The sequence below is a fragment of the Anolis sagrei genome, chromosome 3 (genome assembly GCF_037176765.1).
Source record: "Anolis sagrei isolate rAnoSag1 chromosome 3, rAnoSag1.mat, whole genome shotgun sequence".
NCBI classification, from domain to species: domain Eukaryota; kingdom Metazoa; phylum Chordata; class Lepidosauria; order Squamata; family Dactyloidae; genus Anolis; species Anolis sagrei.
In genome coordinates this window covers 36,834,906-36,861,688 of record NC_090023.1, presented here as the reverse complement: position 1 = coordinate 36,861,688, position 26,783 = coordinate 36,834,906, and the positions used below count along the sequence as shown (strand labels likewise).

Below are 26,783 nucleotides of genomic sequence, written 5' to 3'. Positions count from 1 at the left end.
TTAGAAGAACTGAATTAATTGAGCAACATGTTCTCTCATGAGGTTGAGGCATTCAATATCCCTATGGGTTTCTCTGTTACATCCAAAGCACAGAATATTGCTATTTTGTGTAGCAGTTTATTCAAATGTTTATTCAAATGTATTCATGTCTAATTCCTAGGAAAAAAACTTATTCTAATTGAAACCTAACCAGAAAATCTCCTAATGCATATCTTTAAGTTATGGGAGTCGGAAATTGATAGACCTAATTAAAAATTAGAAATTATCAATATTTTATATTGCAGTCTGACTCTTTGTTCAGATGTGGAGACCAAAAATGGCAGTGGGAAAGATCAATCAAATCACAGTGAAATGTCATGTGCATAAGGAAGGAACAGGAGGAAAGGTAAACCAATGAAAAACCTGGAGCTATCCCGTTGCCTCACCAAAGTATCTATCAGTATGATGATGGGTACCAGAGTGATCCGCACAGAAAATAATAGGATTAAAGCATTTCATCCTCATGTTGTCCATATTGCAGCAACTGTTTGAAGCAGACATTTCAGTGAATGTCTACTGTAGTTTTGATGGAGTGGTGACTTCAGAGGTTTGTGGGCTTGAAAGTTATAATCAGGAGGACTAGTCATCTTTCCCACCCAAAACTGTATGTTGGCTGCAAGGACACAAACCACTTATTCTTCCTGATTACCAGTTGACAGGAAGCACTTCCAGGCATCTGATGGATTGTCAGAAAATAGTACATATCAAGAACCTGAAACATTATATCCCAATTATGTAAAAAAAAAATCTATAAAATAGCTACGAATCTGAATAACATATTTGAACCATATCTTTCAAGATAGAAGAGGAGGAGGAGTGGGAGAAGGAAGAAGCAGGAGGATTAACAGAATAATGCTAGTCATGGCAATTGAGAAGTAACAGTATTAGAGTGAATACATTTGGTCTTTCATATCCAGTCTTATTAGCAAGCATAACCCCAGCTAATCTGCTGCTGATGCATCTCCTGCTTTTGAAGCATCCCAATTTCTTCCACTTTTTCCCACTTTCCCCTTCCCCTTAATTTACTGCAATTCAAAAATAATGTGCACTCAGGTTTCGCAGCAAGAGGAAGAAGAGAAGAAGGTTTGAAGACTTGCTGTTTTCCATAGACTCATTGGGGGGGTCTCGGGCTTTTTTTCACAATTTATAAAATTCCAGGGTTTCTTGCCTTGAAATAATGATTCCATTTATTATTTCTCAATGATAATATTTCTCCTCTTGTTACCTGATCACACTTTTATGATCACATTCTCATTATATTCTTTTGACCACACATGTCCCAGTTTCCATCTATAAAATATTGCATTGTATGCATTAGGTTTTTTCATCTTCAACAGGCAAGGAAATTGGCATCCTACCTTTCAGTAGAAGCATTGGCAACAGTAATCCACGCAACAGTCACCACAAGGTTGGACTATTGCAACGCCTTATATGCTGGCCTTCTGAAGTCAACAACCCAGAAGATTCAGATGGTCCAAAATGCAGCGGCCAGGCTGCTAGCGGGATCATCTATAAGATCCCATATTACACAGATTCTGCAACAACTGCATTGGCTACCAATAGAACATCGGATCTCTTACAAGATACTGATCCTGACATTTAGAGCTCAAAATGGCCAAGGACCTTTATATTAGGAAGCTATTCAGGGACTGCCTCATTTCTTTTTCCCATCAGTAGTTACCTCGATCCACCCAAGAAAATCTCCTATACATACCAGGCCCTAGGGAGGTACACCTGGAAGCTACAAGGCGTAGAGCTTTTTCGACCTATGCTCCAATTCTGTGGAACTCATTGCCTCCATACATTAGAGCAATGTCGGAGTTGCGACCTTTTGTAAAGGCACTCAAGACTTGGCTGTTTGGTTGTGCATTTAAGTAATCCTAACTAATTTTCCAAATAGTCACTGTTGAATGTTTTTATATTGTGTAAATGCTATTTTAGACTGTAAGTCGCTTGGAGCACCTTGGTGGAGAGCGACTAATTAAGAAATAAAGTGAAGGTCATAATCTGTTCAAAGGGACTCACAGCCCCATCTACACTGCCATATAAAATTCAGATTATGTGATTTGAACTGGATTCTATGGCAGCGTAGACTCATATAATCCAGTTCAAAGCCGATAATGTGGATCATCTGCTTTGATAATATAGATTATATGGCAGTGTAGAAGCAGACTGAGTTATTTACTTTGATAATCTGGATTATATGGCAATGAAAATCCAGCCACAGGCATAGATGAAGGAAAAGGAAGCCATGTTTGTTGTAAGAGAGTGGGTATATGGTTGGCCAATACTTTTATTACTAAATACCAACCAAAGATTTGGGTTACCCAGGATTCTACACTAAGTTCAATAATAAAAATAATTTGGGGGGGGGGGTGCTTTAATTTTTCTAATTGGAAAAACCATGTGCAGAACATGTTTTATCTATAATGGGAAGATTCTATTTCTGGATGAATGGTTCTTCCTATCTGATCCCTGTAGTGAGTATTCCTTAAAATGGAACCTAACAGGCAAACTAGTATGGCTTCCTGTGCAGTGTTAAAGTTGGCCAAAACAACATTCAGTAAAGTTGTCACTACTTTTAATCCATGTTATGCATTGGTTTGTTGCCTTCCTACTCCCTTTAGATCACATTGTCCCTGTGCCAGAAAAATGCCTGAAAATGTTCTTAAAGGATAACTTCCACAAAAGACTAAGGCCCCTTCTACACTGTCCTTATAACCCAGGATCTGATAGCCCAAGTTATCTGATTTAAACGGGATTATATGAGTCTCCACTGCCAGATAATCTGGGATAAGAAGATAATCTGGGATATAAGGACAGTGTAGAAGGGGCCTAAGAATTTTGCATCTGTAAAGTAGTGTTGTTCCCACTTTGTGCCCTCTTGAAATGTAACCATTTTGCCCCCTCTTAACATGGGACATGCAGAATGGAAGAATCTGGAAGGTACAGTCCAAAAACATTTCAAGGCTCTGCATCTATGGTATTGTCAATTTTCCAACTCTCTGGTCCTGTTGCAGTAGCCCTATAACAACTTACTTTGATATGACATGGCTAGTCTCTCCTCTCTCATCAGTTTACTGAAGGGCACAAGAAAACATTTCAAAAGACTTCATCAATGCTTGCCTTTTTTTTCTGCTATGGGAGATTGCTCAACAGTGGCCCTGAACTATCGGAGCTCAGCCAAAGAAAATTAAATGAGTCTAGCATTAATTCACCTGTGCAGTGACAAGTGGTGATAGGGCAGGCAGGAGGCATCCTTTTGTCATCTGACTGAAATTCAAATTAGCCTTGAATTCTACAAGTGTCATTTGTCCTGTTTCTAATACAGTAAAATACCACCAGTATCCAGCGTCTGACCTATCCTGGGCAGATAACCTTTCGCTTTAGAGGCAAGATGGGCCAGTCTGGATAAATGGGGAAGAAATGCAACTTGGTGAGTAATTCTAAAGAGTTAATTACTTGTGTCAGGAAATAGATCACACAACATGAGAAGTGTCTAATTGGCTGAAAAATGATTGAAGAATAAAATTGAGCATTTTTTCTTCCCCTAGGAAAACTTTCAAGTTTATATAATCATGCAAAATGAAGATGCAGGGTGCATTTTTTCATTGTTCTGTGCTTCAAATAATTTCTGACTTATGGAGACCCTCGGGTGAATCTATCACAAGGTTTTATAGGCAAGAGTTGTTCAGAAAGGGTTTTTGTTTTCATCTGAGGCTGAGAGAGTGTGTCCTGCGCAAGGTCACCCTGTGGATTTCCATAGCTAAGTGGGGATTCATAAGAGACTTGGTACAATGTTGAAACCATTACACCACACTGGCTCACAGAATGTATACACACTACACCAGTGGTTCTCAAACTGTGCTCCACAGAGCCCTTAGGGCTCTGCTAAGCATAGTAAGAAGCTCTGTATGCAGTATGCATAAGAATTTGTTCGGTTTTTTGACCATGTAGCCACCCCCCTTCCCTAGGAAATCCTGTGGTTTGGGTGGATGGAGACAGGAACGAACACCAAAGCAGCTTATTTTAACCTACTCCGGTGTGGGCTGTGTGGAAGCACTCCCTGAGAAAACACCTCACTTAACTATAGATACCAGAATTATATTTAGGGCTGTCCAAACACGGAAAAAATTGTTTCTAAATTCGATTCATTTTTAGGGTTTTTTTGCGTTTCGTTATTTAAAAGAATTCCAAAATTTTCCTTTAAAAAAGTTCGATATTTACGAAATTTCAGAAATCATAAAACAATTACGAAACAATTACGAATCGATTACTAATCGATTCGTTAATGGCGGCCGCGATCGCGCAATATGCTAAAAAAAACTTCTGAAGCTTCCCTCTCCCTCTGTTGTTGACTGTTGGTGTGATAATTATATTTTTTTTTCACTGAGAAAACAAACAGCAACCCTAAAACTTGCACCAGACATGCAGAAATAATAACAAAACATTTACGAATCAATAACGAATCAATAACGAATCAATAACGAAACAATTACGAAACGAATTGGAAAAATTCATTTCGTTTTTTAGTTGCTCCTGAATGGTTCAATATCGCTTCGTTATAAAAAAAAATAACGAATTTTTAACGAATTACGAAATTACGAAACAAAACCGCCCAGCCCTAAAAGGAGTCATTACTGTATAGTAGATTCAAACAACTGCCCATACAGCAAGGACACAGTGGGGTTGTTTGCACCACTGCCCCCACTCCTAACTAACCACAGAGCTTTGTACCAATTCCTAGCCATTGCAGATGCCTCTGCTGACATGAGAGTGAGGCGCCCATATAAGCAGTATGAAGACAGACATTTTGTTTATTTATTTATTTAACTTGTATACCGTATACTACCCAATTTGGCTCCGAGCGGTTTACAGAAGCAGATTAAAAAATACAATTAGCTTTAAAAATAACAATAACAAAACAATAGGTGGCGAGAACAGGCATAGTCCGGGTTGTTCACCCATCAAAAGCTTGCTGGAAAAGAAAATTTTTACAGGCTTTCTGAAAAGCAAGTAGGCCTCGGATGCTCTTCCCTCTAGTTTCCTGGTTGCACAGGCATCCCATTCTAACATGGGGAGAGGCACCCACGCATTCAAGGAAGAGGAGCAATTTCCTGGTCAACCCTGTAATATCAGAATTGGGCATCCATGTGATAATTAAAAAGGAAAGTAGATCACCTATCCTTCATGATCCTTGTGCAGGTGCCGATTCCAATGACAGCAGAAGTACTCACAACAACCAGAAGCTGACATGGAGCTTTGTGGCCAGATTGGAGTAACAGTGGCAGCGGCATAGCTATGATGTTTACACTCTCCCTGCACTAATGAGCACAAGAAAACAGTGTTGGTTCTAGTGTCCAGTCTGGTTAGTGAATCAGGCCTAATCAGGCCCAACATAGCTGTCCAGACTGCCTCACAGCTGTGGGATACTCCAAGTTTCTAGCAAGTCCTTGGTGAAGGAGCTCTAAACATAAACCCATTTATTATTCCCAACTAATATAGACCCATTGAAGCTCACACTTAGTCAACACTAATAAAAGCTATTGATTTGATGAGTCTATTGTACATTGGATGAAGGCCCAGTGTTAAGCATGCAAGTTGGATTGTGATATCAGTAATCATAAAACATAAGAGCAAGACACTTCTTAGTGGCAGGAGGTTCCACTGGGCTCTGAAATCAGTCATCATTTGCACAAGTGCCACACGTTCAGCTACCATCTAAATTCAGTGGTGCCTACACTGACTCTCTATGGTGCAGGAGGTACCAGAATGCCCTGTAAGGCCATGGAGCACGGTCACTCAACAAGACAGAACATTATGTCTTGGAAAGGGGAAGAAGACCATTTATTTTTGCATCACCAGAACCAATGGCACAGTTAAGTCATGAAGGTGCTAATTTCAGCAGTAGCAACAAAATCAGAGGAGAGCAAATACATTTCCCACTCCTGATTTGAAGAAAAAACCAAATAAACCAGGCCTCCTTAAATTTACTGCCATCATATTGCAACTTCTTTTCTCATAACAATATTCAAAAATAATATTTACATATTCAGAGTCTTTCTGTCAGCAATATTCACAGAAAACAAAGCTGAGGATAATTCTTGAGATCATTTCATGTGCCCTATGAACCAACACTAGGCTGGCTTGACATATGATAAACTGCAATGTAAATAAGCCCTTGGAAAGTCTTTATGAGTCCATGGGTTCTTTGCAGTGGCTTTCCCATTAATGAGAGATTAGTTTTATATGTCAATATGTGACATTTCGGAGCATTAGTCCAGTATGTTTGACACTGTATGTCTTTGAAGTTAGTCCAGCCATGAACAGGAATATTCAAATGTCCCAAAGCAGTAAGAAATACACTTAGGAGTCATAGGCTTTAGGGCTTGGAATCTTTCTGCTTCAGCTGATATATTGTTTAAATCTAAAACTTATTTAAAAACCTGTCTGGATGCGACGGCTTTTAATTAATCTTCTCTTAGTTTTTATACCATATAGTACCTTGAAGACGCAAGATCAATCACAGCTGTATTGTAATGTAGAGTTGGGAGACAGAAAGATAAATGAGCTATCAGGTTTAGCATTTTGATAGCTAAGTTTAATTTTAACTAGCTCATGAACATACTGTAGATCAGAGGATAAAGTCAGGAAGCTGAGCATTCATCTCTGCAGCTCAGGCTAGGGGCTGTCCCTAAAGCAAGAGAAAGGGTTTGCCACTCCATACATCAGGCTAGCTGCTTAGTGGATCCACAAGAACAATGCTCATCTCTACACCGACTAATTTGTGGCCATAAATTCTTATAATTTCTCACTCTCCTGTCTATGTGTTTTCCTAAATAAACCATCAGGAATGAGTGTAATAAAGGGCAAAATCTCCAAGATCTCCCCGCTCCCCAGAAACACAATCTGTTGGATGTTGGTAGACCTGATAGACTTGATCCCAGGTCAGACAGGCCCCAAGGTAGCAGTTTTGTTATTTCTTGCCCTCTTAAGACCTTTCTTATATAAAATCACAGCATTGAATGTGGGAAGATCAAAGGTTTCATTGCTTTTTTTCTGAAGGGAGAAAAAATACTCTCAAATATCTCATAGATATCTCAATATCTCATAGACTCAGATATGTATGGCTAAATATTTGGTAAATAAATAAGAAGGCAAAAGTTAATAACAAAAAATACTGTTTCAAGCAGAGTCACATTTATATACTGAGTTTACGGAAGACAACAACTGCAACAACAACAAAGACCAGCTGGAAATAGTGAGACACCATCTACTCTGGATGAGTTACTTTTTCCATGTCAGACTTAGTTTGTAGCAACTACAGTAAGCTAATAATAAAAAGCGAAGTGTGAAGAAGTAATAGAAACTGGAAAATATTAAAAGCAGTTTAAAAATTGGGAGTGTTAACTATGACTATCTCTGTTGAATCGGGATGGTTGAAAGATATGAAAAAGCATACTTGGGACTTTGGGGGACTTTAAGATTTTAAATGAACAAAATATGTTAATCAACTCTTTCTACCTGAGATTTTGTAATAACTATTAATATGGCACTCTTGTATTTTGGAATCAATCCATTCATGTATCCCAAGCATAAGGATAGAGTTCGGGAAAGTTATTCTTTTGGATTGTAACATCAGTATTCTCCAAGACCAGAAAAGCTACATCTCTAAAGTCTGCATAAAATTTTCCCTTCATCCTGATGCCCCATTGATAATCTAGATATGAAAAAATTAATTTTCCATCTTTATAGCAATAGAAGTTAGCAATGTGGATGTTCTTGATCTTAATTGATATCAGGTCTACACAATTAAAATCCAAACTCACCCTGCCTCCACAATGTTTATATACTTTTCATTAGTGTGAAGGGTTATCTTGGATTGAACTCATTTTGCCCCATTTCAAGCAAAGTTGAAGGATGCTCCAAAGTTTGTTTGAAACTCTGGAGTATCCTATGGCTTCAGGGCAGAGAGAACAGCTAAACTGGATTCAATTTGCATTGGTCTGGTGACCAGAAAACACCACCACCTCCATCGTTTTTTGTTTTTTGTTTTAATTCATAATTGCATGGGAAATGAGAGGGATTGTACCCATGTCACCCCCATCACTACACCCAACCAGCCACAGAGCTCCATACAACCGCCTTACCATTGGGGAAGCCCATTCTGACATCAACAGAGGTTCCTATGCCACTGAGAAGAAGGCAGGTCATCTGGGTGCCAGGAGCTCACATAGCACTCTGTGGCTAACTGGGAATGGTGATGGCACAACACAAAGCGACATGACAGTCCAGCAGGACTGCTATGATCTTGGCCTAGTTCAGTCCACAGTGGGTTTCACAGGTTATGTGTGGCCACCTCTAGAACCAGTCCAGAATGTCTCTGGCCAGAGTGCTCTAGATGTGGATTTACCCAGAATTGAAAGGGCAGATTCTGCTGTCTGCAAAATTTAAGATTGGAGCAAATCGAAATTCTTCCCTGATAACCAAGTTGTTTTCATCTACTAAAAATTATTTCTACTCAAGTCCATCTATTCCTATACCGTAATACCCCTCTAACCACAGAACCCATTTCTGCCATTTCACTTATCTGTGTCTTGAAAAAAATGGTCTCTCTGGGAATTTGTTAGGTTATCCAGACAATTCTATGATATGCTTTCTCCAGAAGTTTCCATAGAGTCATCCTGGAGAAACTAGCAAAATCCTAGAGAAACCATTTCCCTCTAAGTCAGTGGTTCTCAACCTGTGGGTCCCCAGGTGTTTTGGCCTACAACTCTTATAAATCCCAGCCAGTTTATCAGCTGTTGGGATTTCCGGGAGTTGAAAGCCAAAACATCTGGGGACTCACAGGTTGTGAACCACTGCTCTAAATCCTTCTAGGTGACTTTTTAGATCATTCATCATGACTCTATGGTATGTTAGGAGCTGAAGTCAAGTGATGGCTTTCAGTAATATCCTCAATTGTAAGTAGGCATGGTCCAACTGGCAATATACCCCCCATGGATACTGTATCCTTACCTATCCTAATACCTTTGTATGCCTTCCTTTGGAGGCAATACATCGTGGCGGAACAGGGAAAGGACCTTTTCCAGGTTTAGAATAACTTCCCCTCAGAAGCCCAAGTTATACCAAAGTTGTTTTCATTCGAGTAATAGATAAAAACATGGCTCAAGTGATAATTATCTAAATTATGCATGTGCTTGGTTAAAAAATATTTTGAAGTCTTTGTGCTCTTTTTAAACTGCCATGTTTTCACTTGTCTTACGTAATTTCAGGATTTTTAAAATTATTTTAATGTGTTAAACTGACACTGTACACTTTCTTGAAATCTTATGATACTGGGTGGGATATACATGTTTAAATAAAAAAAATATGAATTCATAAATATTTCATTTTCCTTTGCTCTCAAAACTCCAAGAACTCCTTTTGGTGTTTTATTCCCAAGTCAACTTCATTATTTCCTAGGCATTTTCCCCAAGTTTTAGTGGGCAAACTGTGATGCCACCTTTTCTAATTAATAATAATGTGCCACTTCAGGGCCAGGCATATGTCTTTTTTCCATTCTGTAAATATTTGTGGTAAAATGAAAGTTTTGTCAGATTTCTCAAACTAACTTTGACATTCTGTCACAGAACATTGTCAAATCTAGTATATGTGTGCCAAACTTCTACAAAGGATACCTTTTTCACTAGGTTTATTTAACATACCTGTAAATTTGGAGGTTCGTGTGAGTGGGGGCATTGAGCAGCAACTGATAGCGAGAGCCAAAGTAGATGACATGATTATCCAATCATATAATTGTAAAGGAGTAAATTTCAGAAATGAACACCCCACCACCACAACCATTTAAATTCAGAACAAGAAATGAAAGGTGTCAAGAAGGTTTAATTTTCTTCATATCATCATTGTCCCTGTGCAGGGTGGGATCATGATGGCATTTTAGATTGGAAAAAATATCAATGTAAACATATGCAAGCTTTTGAGTCACATAGAACCGTTCATCACAAAGAATGAGAAGCAGGAAAGTCTCAAGTAAAATAAGAACAAGGTTACACAGTAGTGCAAATATTACAGTCACTTCAAGTATATAGTGGCCTAAATAGAAAAAAAGTTTTAGCACTTCAAACACCTGCAATACAAACAAAGTTAATGGAAAGTAAATTTCAGGCCAATAGCTGAGAACCATTTATTATGAAACTAAATTAGTGCTTGGCAGAAGTAATTAACAAAGGCTTAGTCATTTGGGGAGCAGTTTCAATACTGAGCCACTGTGGTGACTGGTTTTACAGCATGAACCTTGAATAGCCAAAAATCACGAATTAAAGAAATACTTAATATCCTGGGATTTGCAAACATGCCACAATGAGCTTCTATAAATCCAGCATGGGGTGGTACATTTTTAAATAGCAGTTTGAAACACTATGTATTAGAGTTAAATAAGATGTTATTTAAAAAAGAAAAACAGGCCTGGACAACTATACCATGGATAGATAGATAGATAGATAGATAGATAGATAGATAGATAGATAGATAGGAGGTAAGGCTGGATGAGCCAGGACATTTGGAGACAGGACATTGACCCCTGACTTCTCAATGTGCAATCATGATGAAAATTTCCTTTCTGTGTTGCAGTTATTACTGAAATGAGGTTGGCCAACTCTCGGTTGTTCTAAGACTAACCAAAAGATATGCGGGCAGAATTTTCATATGGATTTTGTCCAAGGATTGAACAGATCCTCTCCATACCAAGTATAAAATCAAAAGTCCCCCCAAATATAATTGCTAGCCATGTATTCAGCGTGAATCTATTTTGACCCTCACATTTTAGATAGAGCTTTCCCCTATTCTTCTTATGCTGAGTTAACCAGAGCCATTGCATCACATTGCAACATCTGGCCAGACAGAGCTCCATGCTTGGTTTTATTTGAATGAGCCTCCAAAGGCAGCATGCAAAAATACACTAGTGTGCTTAAAAAAAAACCCCAACAAAGATAAAAAGGACAAAATCACTACTGAGAGTCACAGAGAAATTCCTGATAGATTAGATGAAGTGCTAAGGGCAAGCATGAAGTGGGAAATAGCCATGTTGTCAGCCTGGTGTTATGTATCATGACAGGAAGGTCAACAGCAGAGCCAGAAAAAGGAGGGAGAGCGGGAGCGTGCCACAGAATATAGTAATTTACATACTGGATCAAAGCAATAATCTATCTAGAGCAATAACCCATCTCTGACAGTAGCATCCACCAGATGCATCAGTGGAAGACATAAAACACCCATAACAGACAATTATGTGCTAATAAGCTTGAAGAGGAAGTTTCTATCCAACTTCAGTCAGTCAGTGTTTAGATTTATATCCTGAGTCACACAGACTGCTACAGCTTATACGTTTTTAACCCTACATAATGACTTTTAACTTGAGCTGCAGAAGTGACCAGACTCCCCAGTCTGAAAAATATTCAGAACATTACTTTTTCCTTTCCATGCTTAGTTCCATAGGTGGAACGAATGACCCTGAAAAACAGGTATCTATCTAAGTTGTAGTACTGTGCCTATTAGACAGTTGGCAATGGGCTGTGGTCTCCCAATGGTAAGATAGACATGTTTATTTGCTTTCCTTTTTGTTATTCCAGATAGTTCAAAGATTGGTTGTACCCTGGGGAACTGCATGTGACCAGAGCAAACCCAGGTTCAAAACAGGAATTGACAGCTTTGGTGCTATGAATTCTATTTTGTCAGGTTAGTGAGAGACAGACTACCCTTTGAAGAGTAGTTTATGAGTAGAACATTTGTGTTGCATGCACAGCTACTAGGCATCCCCAGATATCAGTATTTCCGGTTCAAAGAGTTGGGGAGGTAATGAGAAATAGTTCTGACCAAGACTCAGTCAGGGTAAATGATGTGAGGCTAGTTGAACAAGTGTGTGCTTGCCTTCAAGTTGACTTGTTGACATATGACCTCATCGGATGAGCTTAAAATTGGTGGCATATGGCAGTTCCTCTCCCTTTGCCCCACGGAGCCCACTGGCACCCATCACACAACATAGAGCTTCCCGCTGTGGGTCTCCATGGCACAAATGGAGAGGAATCGCCATATGCTGTCATGGCGGCAACACAGGAGGCTTCCCATGTTTCATAGGGATCAACGGTGGGTAGCTGGATAACAAATGAGGTAAGAGAGGAAGTTGAGCAATGCAGGGGATGATGGTTCCCCCTGCCCCCCAAAGGGAGAAGGACTTTAGTGGTTACAATTTTCATTGCATTGATGCCATTTGACATCACTTTAATTGCCATGGCTTGATACTGTGGAACCATGGGAGGTGTAGTTTTACAAGGTTCAAAGTGTGCTAGTGCCTCATCAAACTACAAATCATAAGATTCCATAGCACTGAGCTATGGCAGTTAAAGTGGCGTCAAACTATATTAATTCTACAGTGTCAATATAATTTTGTGTGACTCCATGGAATCAAAACACTATGCACAGATGTTTGATAGTATAAGACGTTTTGGTTTCTTACATAACATAAAGAATCTATATAATGTATATTATTACTATGTCTTCAGGAGGTTTAAAATATTTCTGTTCAATTTTCAACTAACTTTTAAACTTTAATTTTCCTAGTTGCTTACTTTTAAGCTTTTTATTGTATTTATATTTGAACTGTTTAATTGATATGTTATGTTTATTACTGTATGTTTAAATTGATATGCTAATTGTTTAAATTGATATATCATGTTTATTTGTATATGTGTGGTGTGGCATTGTATGCCATGGTCTGTAAGCCACCCTGAATCCCCCTTTGGGGTGAGAGGGTGGGGTATAAATGTAGTATAATAATAACAACAACAATAATAATATTAGTTCCAACTTGATATCTGATAGATTATTACCTATCAAAGCTCATGCCCTTTTACGTTTAAAGACATCTTCTGAAAGGTTACTGTCCATGAATATGTATCTTTCTCTTCGTGTTTTTCTACACAGCCTTTTCGTGTTTAGTGAATCCTATTGCAGGAATAAATGAACACTATACAAAGCTTAGTGTTGAAGAGCCTCAACAATAGCATTATGCAAAGGTTCAGCTCTGTATATCTAGAACTAGCTATTTCCATCACATATCCATCACCTATCTCAGCAATTCTGTAGAATGGCTTCTGTACAGGGAACCAACCTAGTTGTGTTGTCCCCCTGCCTAATTTAGAAACCCAGACAATCAAGATTGCAAATGAAACAAGGATTCTGCATGTTAGAGGTGCTCACTGTATTAGTTTTCTATTCATAACATGCAGAATTACAGAAAATAAAGATGGATAGCACTTTCATGTCTGTTCTTTTTATTTTAACAGGTTACCAGAATTTGATTTTGTCTACATTTGGGATAAAAAGTATTTAAGATTTAAGCAACCCCACAGATATGAATGGAGAAGAAAACAAAATCTATTCATCCATGCAGGTTTTGATTATGTAGCTCTCCAAAGACTGGTTTTGAATCCCTAAGTATTCAAAAATATTAGTGCTCCGTTCTAGTTTCTACTTCTTTTTTTCCTCTTGACAAACTTTTCACCCCCTAATAATATATGACCAGCAAGTATACAATATAACCTATTTACATAGGCTTAAATCCGTTGTTAGTCCAAAATAGGGTAGAGCCATTGGAATCATCTGTGTGTGGACTCACTCTAGTTCAGGATAATCAACATGGATCCTAATTAAGAAGATACAAGCACATCTTTTTTCTTCATTTTGATGGTATTCCTTAGTCTGACACTGGTGCTGTCTGCCAAATAGCTGAATGCCTCTGCTCCTCAGAATATGAAAACCATTCCTTTGCTTTTGCACTTTGACAGGTGAAGATGAGAAGAAAGCTTCTATTGTTACATGTTTTCATTTATAACCCAATGTCCTAGACAACTGCCTTGTTGATTCTCACCTTTGAATAATTTCCATGTTCTGAACCCCTGGGTTGTCTCTCATCCTCAGTGTTAGGCAAGAAGACCAACCCCTTATTCCTCTTACACACATGGACAAGAATAGCCGATCACTCTTTTGTCCCTCTTTGTGTCTCTCCTTTGCTTTCATATTCTGCTGCAGTACAAAGCAGGTGCCTTATGCAAACATGCCTTTACAAAATGTGCCATTCTAGTGCTCCTGATGTTGCTTCTACATCTTGGAGAAGCTGTGATCTTCTTGTCTTGGTGTATATTAGCTGGCTAGCTTTCCTATTGGGATTGTCTTTCAAAGGCTTTCCTCCCCCACAACCATTCATGGGTGATGCAGCACCTAGCTTGTATCAAGAGGGTATTTGAAAACCTTTTAAGTTATTTTAAAAATGCAGCCTTGTAATCTCCTCATTACCTTTAATGTTCTGATTGAGTGCATTTCTACAGCTATTTAAAGATGCTGTTATAAAACAAAATCCAAGAAGAAATAATGATTGGCTTTCATTGTTGCAGGGTTAGGGAGGATTATCTGGAATTTACACCTGTATTAGTCCACAAGTGTCATCAGTATGGCGGATTCAGGCTGTGTTCAGTGTCAAGCTCTAAACTATTCCAGTTGGTACAACATTATATGTGGACAAGCAATTAACCAGTTTATAGTCTCGCCAAAAAGAAAGTAAGAAAGAAAGGCAGAGTAAAATGACATAATAAAACAGGGAAATACTCATTTTTACTACAGCAATCACATTATTTCCAGGTATTTCTGAATTAGGAGGGGAGAATCATAAGTGATTTGCCCAAAATCTCAATTTATCTTATGTGTGATACTTAGCCATTGTTTTGTATGCATTTGTGTATGTGTGTACCTAAATATCCAGATCTTCAGTTGTCCCACATTTCTTCTTTGCAACATTATCTCCTGCTTTTCAGAGATAAACACTTCACACCTAGGAGAAAGGAGCCTCTATTAGTATTAAAACCTAAAGTTTTTTCATCCTCTTTGAAGCTTTCAAGGGTGTTTTTTTTAATAATAATGTCTTCAGTATCATATTGCATAGTGTTCAATCAAAAGCTGGTTGAGAATAGGTAATGTTGCAATGTCTTCCCTGGCAATCTATCCAAGAAGAAAGAGGGCATGATCCACCAATGTTATCTTATTTTACATGACCCAAATGGAAGGTATGAATAGCATAAAAGAGCAAAAATCTTCAGTATTTTCAGGGTAGTCAAACCTGTCAGCTGTGTCTTAAGGTAAAGGTAGTCCCCTGACATTAAGTCCAGTCATGTCTGACTCTGGGATGTGGTGCTTATCTCCATTTCTAAGCCGAAGAGCCAGCATTGTCCATAGACACCTCCAAGGTCATGTGGCCGGCATGACTGCATGGAGCGCTGTTACCTTCCCGCCGGTTTTTGAACTGCTAGGTTGGCAGAAGCAGCTGTGTCTTACCATGACCCAAAACATATTAAGGAGTCATGGAAGCCACACACGTATTCTATGCCATGGTTCTTAATCTTCTCTCCTGATTTTTGTGATTCATAAACTCTAGTCCTCTAGGTGTTTTGGATTTCAACTTCCAAAACTCTCATCAGAGACAGTGATCCAGGTTAAAACTATTGTTTTCAATGGGATCCTTTTATTCTACATCAAACTCCATAGTATACCAGGGCCCATCCAGACAGGGCCTTTATTGCGGGAACTCCTGCAATAAAGGAAAGGTTGTCCAGACAACATTCTAGACAGTCCCGTATTAATTCACTACAAACTAGGAAAACCCTGGTTTGTAGTGAATTAATTTGATCGTGCATTTATTTCGCGCCTTCTTGGAAGATGCGAGATAAATGCACTATTTCCGGGTCTGGACTGCAGAATACTATGAATCTGGCTGTCAGCTAATCATCTTGGCATTTTTTTTAAAAAAAATAAATACATCCATTGACTCTCTCCCTTTCAACCTGCCTTTTTGTCATCCTGGATAGTTTCCCATTGGTGTTGTACAAGGTCAACACACCAAGTATTTTTACATGGAGCTAATAAGCCTTGGCTTTGAGCTTCTGAACCCTAGGAAGTGGGGATGATTTAGACATCCAGGTCATAATTGTTCCTTACATATTCAATACAAAAAAAAATCTCCTCCTCTAGATATATTTTTCCTTAAAATTATCTCCCTGTCTGGAGAAATGGAGGACCATAGCATAGGACTCCAGCTGAGTCCTGATTACTTTGATTGTGATAAGAGTGAATGCTTGTCAGTGGTTATCTCTGGATAATGGAACACCTTGCCCAATCAAGTACTGTTTCAACAGCTGCTAAATACTATTTCCCCCAGCAATATTTATTGTATCTGACAATTAAGAAAAATAATTAACAGCAACCTTCATCTCCTTAATGGAGGTTTCCTTTTTCAAGACTGTAATTTTAAAATAGTGTAAGCTGCTCTTAGTTACATGAAGGGCAGGAGATAAATGTTTTAGGAAATGTTTTAGTAAATTAAATAAAAACATATCAGAATGGTAGAATGATGATAAAAGAGAGAATTGAGCAATCGAAGAGAAAGCCTTTTCATCAATCAAGAGCCAGTGCCTATTGGAGAAGCAGTTTTATTTTTACCTCTAGTTAATGTAGACAGGTTTCTGATTATGTCAGGCTACACAATGAACGATTCAAACATAATAATATTGGCTCCACAAAAATGAGTCTCAGCTACATTATGTATCTGGGTATTCTTCATTGATATACGTATTGGTGTTGATTTTGTCATGGAAAATTAATAGCTATATTTGCATTATACATTGAGTATTCTGCTCAAATGTTTAACTCCAGAGTAACGATTGCATTGCAATTAAGAATGATAAACATTTCCTTCAGCTCGACATAATCAATATTCATACACTTGTTTAAATAGCCGTCTTCAAATGGGACTGACCAGCAGTCCCTTCTGGCAATTAAATGCACATTCATTTTACTGAAGATATACCCAATGGCGAATGTCTCCCCTCCCCTTGTACGATACTCAAAGGCAGACATTTCCCTAGCAGACAGGAGCTTAATCCTCGTTTTGCCTCTAATATATCAACATAATGATATTTTTCAAATCTGTCACTAGAGATGCTAACATCTAATGAATATAAAGTAATCAATACTATAGATTATCACATCTGAAGTCTTTCTCTTAACAACAAAGAAAGGAATCTCAAAAGACTGTTTTACTCATTATGGATGCCAAATGAAGGTCATGTGAAAGTGCTCTAAGGTAATTTCTACATGTAGTCAATAATATCTAAGCAAGCCATTTTTGTATTATTTATTTAAATCAGAGTGAGCAATTTGTAGGCCTCCAGACATTGTTGGACCACAAGTCCATCATTTCACACTATAGGTTATGCTGGTTACAGCTACAAACTTGTGGAGGGTCACCAACTTCCCAGCCCTGAATTAAATTTGGGAGTGAGGAGGATTTGGTGGAATGACACACAGACACAGATTGTTCAGTAAATTTACAATCGGTGAAATTTGAATCAGTTGCTTTTGTGGTAGTCATCCATAAGGCTATCTTGCGTTTTTCCATACAAAATAGTACTTGGAAACATTTGACTTATTTTTGAAAACATTGACAGAATTCTTGTTATTGTTATGAGCCTTCCAACTGAGTCTTACTTCAGATAAACCTATCCTAGGCCCCTTCCACTCAACTGAATAAAATTCCATATTTTCTGCTTTAAACTAGAATATATGGCAATATGTACCCAGATAACCCAGTTCGAAGCAGATATTGTGGGATTTTCTGTCTTGATATTCTGGGTTATATGGCTGTGTGTAAGGGCCCTTAGAGTTTTCTTGACACGATTTATTCAGAGGAGGTTTTGCAAGTAATACTCATTTATAAGGATCAGGTAAGTATGACTTGTCAAAAGTCATCAAATGTGTCTTCATGACTGAACAGGTATTAGAATGCAAAAGCTTAGTTCAACTTTTAAGCTATTATGCCACACTAGGAGCCCTTCCACACAACCATATAAACCAGAATATCAAGGCAGAAAATCCCATAATATCTGCTTTGAGCTGGGTTATCTGAATCCACACTGCCATATATTCCAGTTCAAAGCAGAAAAATGTAGAATTTTATTCAGCTGTGTGGAAGGGGCCTGGCTCTCTTTAACTGATCTACCCTAGTCTATTTGCATGTGTATACTGCTTCCCTGGCCTCATTCTTTTATGTCAGAGCCCAGGAGTAGTTGCTAGTCTAATCAAACCACACAGCCAATGAAATATCAAGGAGGCCTTGTGGTCAAACATGAGCCAACAATGTGATGTGGCAGCTAAAAAAAGCCAACACAATTTTGGCCTGCATCAATCTGAGTATAGTGTCTAGATCCAGAGAAGTCATGCTACCCCTCTATTCTGCCTTGTTTAGACCACATCTGGAATACTGTGTCCAATTCTGGGAACCACAATTGAAGGGAGATGTTGACAAGCTGGAATGTGACCAGAGGAGGGCAACTAAACTGATCAAGGGTCTAAAGAACAAGCCCTATGAGGAGTGGTTTAAAGAGCTGGGTATGTTTAGCCTGAAGAAGAGAAGGCTGAGAGGAGACATATATAAATATGTGACAGAAAGTCATAGGGAGGAGGGAGCAAGGTTATTTCCTGCTACCCTGGAAACTAGGATGCAGAGCAATTTAAACTACAAGAAAGAAGATTCCATCTGAATATTAGGAAGAACTTCCTGACTGTCAGAGCTGTTTAGCAGTGGAACTCTCTGACCTGGAGTGTAGTGGAGGCTCCTCCTTTAGAGGCTTTTAAACAGAGACTGGGTGGCCACTTGTCGGGGTGATTTGAATTATTCTCCCAGGACTGAGTGGAAATGAGGGGCAATGGGGGGGGGAGTACTTGCTGCTTATCTCTTGAAGTTGTTCTTGCATTTCTAGCTCCCAATTCCACACATTTCATGACATGATGTAATATAATTGCTCTGATGGGTAATCTGGGGGAGGAGAAATTACATCAAACATATTCTTCCTTCCGGTTGGAGCACTGCCAGGATGGGGATGGATGCATCATTCTTCAGTGTCCCACTCACCATTGCCACAAAACTCTGCCCCTTGGTTCAGCTGCCTAGAATTTGAAGTGGGTTTCAAGGGTTAGATCAAGAGACACATTATAGCCACATCTTTTTGAATGATTCTGCTCCATCAGAAATTCTCTGGATGAAATGGCCACATTTTCAGTAATTAGGGTGGCTTATATCACTGTCCCACTTCTAGCTCTAATTATCAATTTTCCAATTGCTCTCATCTTGGTTTGAACAAGACATCTAGTGAAATGACAATTGAACAACTCTAGGTTCACCATTGCTGAATTGTTATTGCTGGTGCTGTTATCTCTGTGTTGTTGCTGTTATCTCTATGTCTCAGGCTCCTAGTGTTAACATAAAATTTTATAGAAATTATCTTGCTTTCCTTTCTTATATTAAAGTGTGTAAATTCACACTTAAGGCTACAGTGAGTTTTCACCTACAATAGGATTAAAATTCTCATGTTTTGTGATTTAATGACTGAATTACATTTCTAAATTTAGTACAATAATTCTTCCAAGGACAATTGGATTTTCTATGTAATTGTGTCATTGTGAGATGCAGCCCTTAACTATTGCTGATGCTGAATAGTAACAAAATTGCAATATGATCTGTTTTTGAATGTAGGCCTGTTTATTTAACATCTCATGGGGAGCATTTATTTTAAATTCTAACTTAATTGAGGAATGCTTCAAATGTCACAGTGTAAGTAGCTTATGTTTACAATCTCACAAATTTAGAATGGGACTGAAAGGCTGCAGGTAAAGTTGAGGTTGTAAATCTCCTTGAAGATGGAGAAACTCATTCATTAGATTAGTTCTAAATTATAAATGTGCAGAATGTAAGGTATATGGCAGCAAAATAGCAATGTAGAGAGAAATCAGAATAGGGCCTAGATCTCTTAATGCAACTTCATAAGTTAGAAAAATACATCAATAGCATTCTAATGTAAAATTAGGACTAAAATCAATGAAACAAGCAGGGGTAACTGACTGGTTATAATCAGGAAAATGACTGGCTAAGTAATTGCATCCAACTGATAGTGGAAACATTTCATTGGGAGCCCACTTGATCTCATTTGGGAGATCTTTCTGCATGGTAGGTACTGCAACTTAGTAGGCCTTTCTTCATACTAAAGTCCAAATGAACATCACAAAGTCATGGTAGATTAGAAGGGCCACCTTTCGAGAGCTTAGATAGCAGATTGGGATATTAATATGCAGTATGTAATTAGGATTGTTTCAGACCTTGAAACCATGGAGTGAACCTGGGTTGCTTTAAAATATAACATCTATAACAAACAAACAACAGCTCCCTGATCATCTGAAGTGGGCTAATGTATTTCTTTCTTTGCTTCAGAGATGAGCATGGCATGGCCCATAAGACACATGTGGCTTTTGAGACCACTGAGTGTAGTCCTTGGGAGCTCTGGAGACCCCTCTAGCCTCCAGAAGCCTACCAAAACACCTAAAAGAGAAAAATCAGCCAAAATAATGGACAGAAGTGATATAATGTGATTTCAGACATGTTGAAAAAAAAGGCCCCTATACAATTTCCCACCCCTACTTTAGCTGGTGGTTCTGCCTCTCACTGGAAGGGGCAGAGAGATTTATCATTAAAATATATGTTCTTGTGCTTTTCTTGCACAATAATTCTATGCAGATATGAAAGTTTTCAATGATTCTTCTCCTACAGCCTTCACACAGCAAATAAGGGGGGGGGGGGAATCAAATAAATGCTTCATGAGGAAAGGTTGTGTTGCTGTGCTTGCTGTTGTTGCAGTTCTCTTTTTTTCTGTTCATCTGAGAAATCAATAGCCATAGCACACCTCCCACAATGCATTTAGTGAATCCCTTTGACAAAAGTCGAATTGAACACCTTGAAAATTCCTAATGCTCAAACATACAACCTCATCAGATGGACACCCACTCCTCCCAATTTCACTGTCAGCCACGATAAAATAACGGGGAGTCATGGCTGCCATCAAACAACACAGAACTATAGATATATCATTAATTTGGGCTGATTAGAGAGAAATTGTGAAATTAGCAAAAATAGCATGAAGGACTTGCTATTTTGTCTCAAAATGACATGTCATAGGGTCAGTGACAGTCTCCATCCCATTTTTTGCTTGCCATGGTGAAGAGAGGTGTTTCAATGAGCAGTCCTTAGAGCAGCGAGCTGCCATCCTTGTTTATAGAAATGCAAATTTCCTTTTTTTAGAAATTAGAAATGGCAGGTATTATGAAATAGAGACATTGGAGAACAAACTGTTTTCCTTTGCTGGTTGGTTTAAATTTATTATTGTTTACTCATAAGTTCTTTAATTGTTTTTTTAAAAAATGACTTGGCTTTCTTATTTCACTCCTATCCTATTATTTTATTTCAAAATGTAATTTGATAGTAATGGAATCTGGGGGTTTTTTTTTGTTAATAAATATTAGTTTAAATGTTATTATTTCCTGTTACGATACATATGCAGTCCTATGTAAGGAATCCTGTCTAGATGTTATAAAAAAGTAAAAAAGCAGAAATGCTTTTTTTAAAAAAAGCATGTGGTGGGGGAGGGCAGAGACTTCTTCACTCTGTATAATGAGGGAAATATCAGGTGCTGAAGGCAAAGCACTCCAAAGTTTGATAAGTCTGATGAGAGGAAAATTCACAAAATGGGGCAATAAGGACTGAAAGGACTAACTGTTCACAATTCCTCTGTTTACTTTACAAAATGATTACCCCACCCCACCCCAACTGCCGTCTGATAAGGTCCATGACGGCCTCATCACAGTAGAGAATGAATCCACTTTAAATTCAGTTGATACCTCCTGCAGAATTCTGGGAGTTGTAGTTTAGGGAGGAGGTTTTAACAGTTCACTAAACCACAAACCCCAGAATTCTGCAGGAGGCAGAAACTGGATTTAAAGTGGATTCATTCTCTAGTGTGATATAATCCGTACATCAGCACTGAGCTATAGGTGTTTTGAGGGATGCCAAATCAATATCAGCAACCCATGAGTTAAACTAGGAGCCCCTGGTGGTGCAGTGGGTTAAACCCCTGTGCCAGCAGGACTGAAGACCGACAGGTTGCAGGTTTGAATCCGGGGAGAGGCAGATGAGCTCCCTCTACAAGCTCCAGCTCCTCATGTGAGGACATGAGAGAAGCCTCCCACAAGGATGATAAAACATCAAATCATCCGGGCGTTCCCTGGGCAACATCCTTGCAGACGGCCAATTCTCTCACACCAGAAGTGACTTGCAGATTCTCAAGTCTCTCCTGACACAACAAAAAAAATAGTTTTTTTGGGAATTTACACATTTCCCTCTCTTTGGGAATTTACACATTTTCAGGTTGCAATGGAAATACCTAACTGGTACTGGTTTTTTTTTTGTGTGTGTTTTTAATCAAAGAAAGACATTTTTTATTATGACTAGTCTAGATGAGACAGTATTCTTGTACAATACATGTAATCGTTTAAGGGTAGGATGTGGAGATATAAGTGTGGAAATCATAATGGAACAATGGAATAAAAAAGCATGACATCCAGACTGTAATTATTGAAGAACGTTAAGGAGTAAATTGGTGGCTGGGCAGAAGTTCATGAAAGAATAAATAGCAGCCAGATATGAGCAGAAAGTAAAACCTTAATCAAGCAGAGCTGTTGAGAAGATAAAATGCTGATCAGGGCATGTTTTGGGGAGGCTAGCATGAGACAGCTTGAATACATGGCTCTAAAGCTCAAACAGTAATAATTAATAATAAGGAAATTATTCTTACCCCGTGCTGGTCACCTTATTAAAAGAAGGATATTGGGGAAATGGAAAAATCACAGCTGGACTGTTCCTGGAATGATAGATGCATGGGATGCAATTAAAAAGAACCCACTACATTTTGGAAGACAGATTTTTGAAATGAACAACTGTTAAGACATTCCTAAGATCCATAAGACATCAACAAGATATACATTTTTGTCTCATTCTCTCTCTCTCTCTCTCTCTCTCTCTCTCTCGCTCTCTCTCTTACACACACATTCTTCTTAAATCCTACACAAATATGCTGAAACCCAGGTGAGAGAATATAGGAATTATTAACCCATTTCTCTCTATTTTCTCTCTCTCAGCTTCCATTCACCAATACTCTGACTGGTGTTCTATATTTCAGTTATGGATTCATTATCTAAAGTTATGGATCAGTACCCACTCCAGATTCACTAATTCTATGGAGTCATGATCATGGCACTATTGCCGTAGTTCTAAAAATGCTTCCAAACCTATTTCATCAACTGCATTGAGAAACAGAGTTCTGTTCAGGTAGTGATTGGGCTGCAGTAGGATTACATTTATATTTGCTTCCAGCAAGCAAGGCTGTGACAATCAGAAGCAGGACCCCCTTGCAATTCCGTATTGCAGCCTTGCTCACTGGTATGAGTGGAAAGTTCATTATCCTGAGTCCTGACTGCCAGTTGAACAGGAAGCCATCTCTTGGAGTGGTGGCTCTCCCATGGAATGGGGAGAGGGGTGGAGTGAGGCCAGGAGATATTTAGTTATGCATAGATATCTAAGTAAACAATGTAAAATATGGGTACATGCTTTTAACAGTTTTTCTAATTGCATTTTTCTACACAAAGTCCTCACAGATGAAAGTGTCCCTTTTGAATTCAACATTTTGTCCTGAAAATGATGAGACATACCCTCCAAGGATTTTGAGAATGTAGTTGATCATTTAGGAACCCATATTAGGCCCAGAGAATGGAATATTCACCAGAATGTACACCTAGGACTCTAATAGGCTTCTGGGATATAACTGATTATTTTTAAGGTCAAACATTATTTATAGGGAGTTCTAAAGTGAAAATAGCAGATGGAGCATAATTGTGCCCTCTGGAAGTTTCCCATGTCTTATCTAAGGAGTGGAGAACTGAATTGGAATTACTTCCTTGAACCTTACTATTCAGTGAAGAAGACTCAGGGCATTTCCAGATAATGGCAACATCCATGCCAAACTGGATTAAAGAAACCCACTTTGGTGTGGATTCTTATCCCTACTTCCCCACCCCCCCACCCCAAAAAACCCCCCAGGCTTTCTCGAGGAGGGTGGGATGTCAATTGGGATGTCATTCAACCTTTCCCTGAAAGTCCCCCAAAACAACCCTTAAAAGTTTTTAAAAACTTACCTGACCAGTTATCATTAAGGTCCTTCTTGCATCGCCCTAGCACCAGTAAACGACATGCCAGGAGATTGGGGGCAGGGGAGGAGGAATATCCCTCCTCCTCCACCACCACCACCTAGCACATCATTTCCTCATGCCAGGAGTACATAAGGAGGACCTCAATGGCAGCCAGGTGAGTTTTTTAAAAAGCTTTTAAGGGTTGTTTTGAGGGCTAAGGGGTTGGGTGTCACCCCAGACCTTTGGGCTCCAGCATCTCAATAGGTTTGGGATGGGAAATGGAGACTCACCCAAAGATAGTCCTAGGACTATTCTATAGTGAACCCCCACAAGTCTAATACCCCATTAGACCCTGGCCTTTTAGGAAGGCCCAGATCTAATAGGGTATTTCATTAATTCAGAATAACAGAGGTTATTCTGAATTAATTCATTTTTACTGGGTGCATCATTTGGATGCCCCTGGAAAAAAACCAGATAGGTCTCATTTTTAAAGCCTGTCTGAATGAGCCTTCAGACAATGTGACTGTACTCAACATTCCATAGATATCTATTTCCATAGGCAAATGAAAATTGATGGAGCCGTACTTGCCAAATGTGGTCAGGTCAAAGTGCTCTGAGATTTCTATAGATTATAAAACTGTTTCACAGTCAGAGGTTCTAAGACCGCTCAGAATCTTATTATCATGCATCCATAGTCTTTCTTGTGGCTCAGTTTCCAAAGTAAGGTTTTTATTCATTTCTCTTTGAAATTTAATCTTTTGTGTCTCTCAAATACAGAGTTAGTTAGATACAAACAAAAATTTTAAGAGATGTAGTTGAATGTGGTTTGAAAGAAACTTTGCTTCCTATGATGTACGCATACATTTCTGTGACCCATAGTTAGCTTTGGGATAGCACATTTTGCAGTTCTTTCAGCAGTGCGGATAAATTCCTTCCATCTACAGATGATCAACAAAACCAAATTCAGAGGGGGTCTTCATAATGATTCTGCAGAAAGAGCCTTACATGACTGTATAGTAGTAGTAGTAGTAGTAGTAGTAGTAGTAATAGTAATAGTAATACCCAAGAATCATAAAGCAGCATGATTGTATCATTGTGGGTTTTGCAACACAAAGATACCCTGCCTGGACCTCTTTTGTAGTTAGTCACTCTTTCCCATTCATAGAGAAGACCTGATGAAAGAGACTTTCTCAAGATTTCTGCAGGCTATTGGAGGAGTTACAACTGCCCTTCTGCCAGCACAACTATAACTAATAGGCTGTGGTAGTGGAAAGGCATCACAGCTTCAGAAACATGGGATGCTCATCAGCTCCAGCAGAAGGAGTGAGGTCAGTCTTAATGAGTGGCTGTGAAGAAGAATGCAAATTGCACAAGGATTTATGGTGCAGTTTCTGCTCAGTGAGCAGATTTCAGATAAGTTGAGTGTTAATAAGGCAGGCAAGTTTTTCAGCTGTGCCAGCTGTTATAACGATACTGGCACACTTTCGGTGCTGTACATACAGAAGGTGAAGCTTATCGTGTCACAGCACATAAACAAGTGCACACATGTTTCTGTTTCAGCCAGCATGCACACAGCTGGTCACCATGTGTGCACCAGGAGATATTATACTCAAGTGGTTTAAAGCACTAAAAAAGGAAATTGGAGGGGAAATTACAGAAATTGCATGGTGAGGTAACATGAAGCTCTGAGAGCAAGTTTTGCAGTGGTTGAAGGAAAACAACATGTCTTACATAGAAGACCCTGACAGAAGCAGCTACGGCATCCATGTGTGTTTCACGTTTGCAGAAAAAGAGTTATGCATGCAGTGTTGTTTTGTGCTTGGTTAGAATTATAGAATCAGAAAATAATATCTTTGGAAGGGACCCTATGGGACATTTGGCTCAACTCCCTACTCAATGCAGAATCTCCAGTTAATACATCTCCCCATAGGTAGCTATCAAGCCTCTCTTTGAAGACATCCCCACCACCTCTCTAGGCCATTAGTTTCATTGCCAAACCACTCTTACAATCAAGAAGTTCATTCTAATGTTCAATCTAAACCTTCAAACCATGAGACTTGGTCCAAACCTATGTGGTAGCAGGGAACAGGACAACATCTCTCCTCTATATGACAATCCTTAAGATAATTAAAGAATGGTATCATGTCACCCCTGAGTTTTCTCTTCAGCACATCCACAGCTCCTTCAACCTTTCCACATGTTTTGTTCTTCGTACCTCTTATCATCTTTGTTGCTCTTCTCTGAGCTGGCTTTAATTTGTCTATATCTTATATGGAGTCCCTTTCTCTAGACATCTTCAAAAAGAGGCAGGACATTTACCTGCTGGAGATTCTCTATCTCAGCAGTTCCTAACCTTTGGGTCTCTACATATTTGGGAATTCAACTCTCAGGAGCCCTAATTAGCTTGGCCAATCAGCAGAAATTATTGGAACTGAAGTTCAAATTTCAGTTGGGGTCTACAGCTTTAGCAGGATTTCTTAGTGGAAGTTTGGACTCAGTTTGGGCCTTTTCTAATTCTATGATGATATCATCCTCTCTTTTACTCTCTTGCAAACCGTAGTATGAAAAGGGGA

The 26,783-nt window shown here is 38.8% G+C and overlaps 1 long non-coding RNA gene across 1 annotated transcript in view; it reads left to right on the top strand.

Moving 5' to 3' along the window:
- Positions 1-3,375: 3,375 nt before the first annotated feature.
- The window catches only part of LOC137096616 (uncharacterized), a 48,302-nt gene continuing 24,894 nt past the window's right edge, over positions 3,376-26,783 (top strand). Inside the window, exon 1 of the long non-coding RNA XR_010909546.1 lies at positions 3,376-3,475. This is a non-coding gene — a long non-coding RNA (uncharacterized lncRNA). The remainder of the gene's footprint in view (positions 3,476-26,783) is intronic.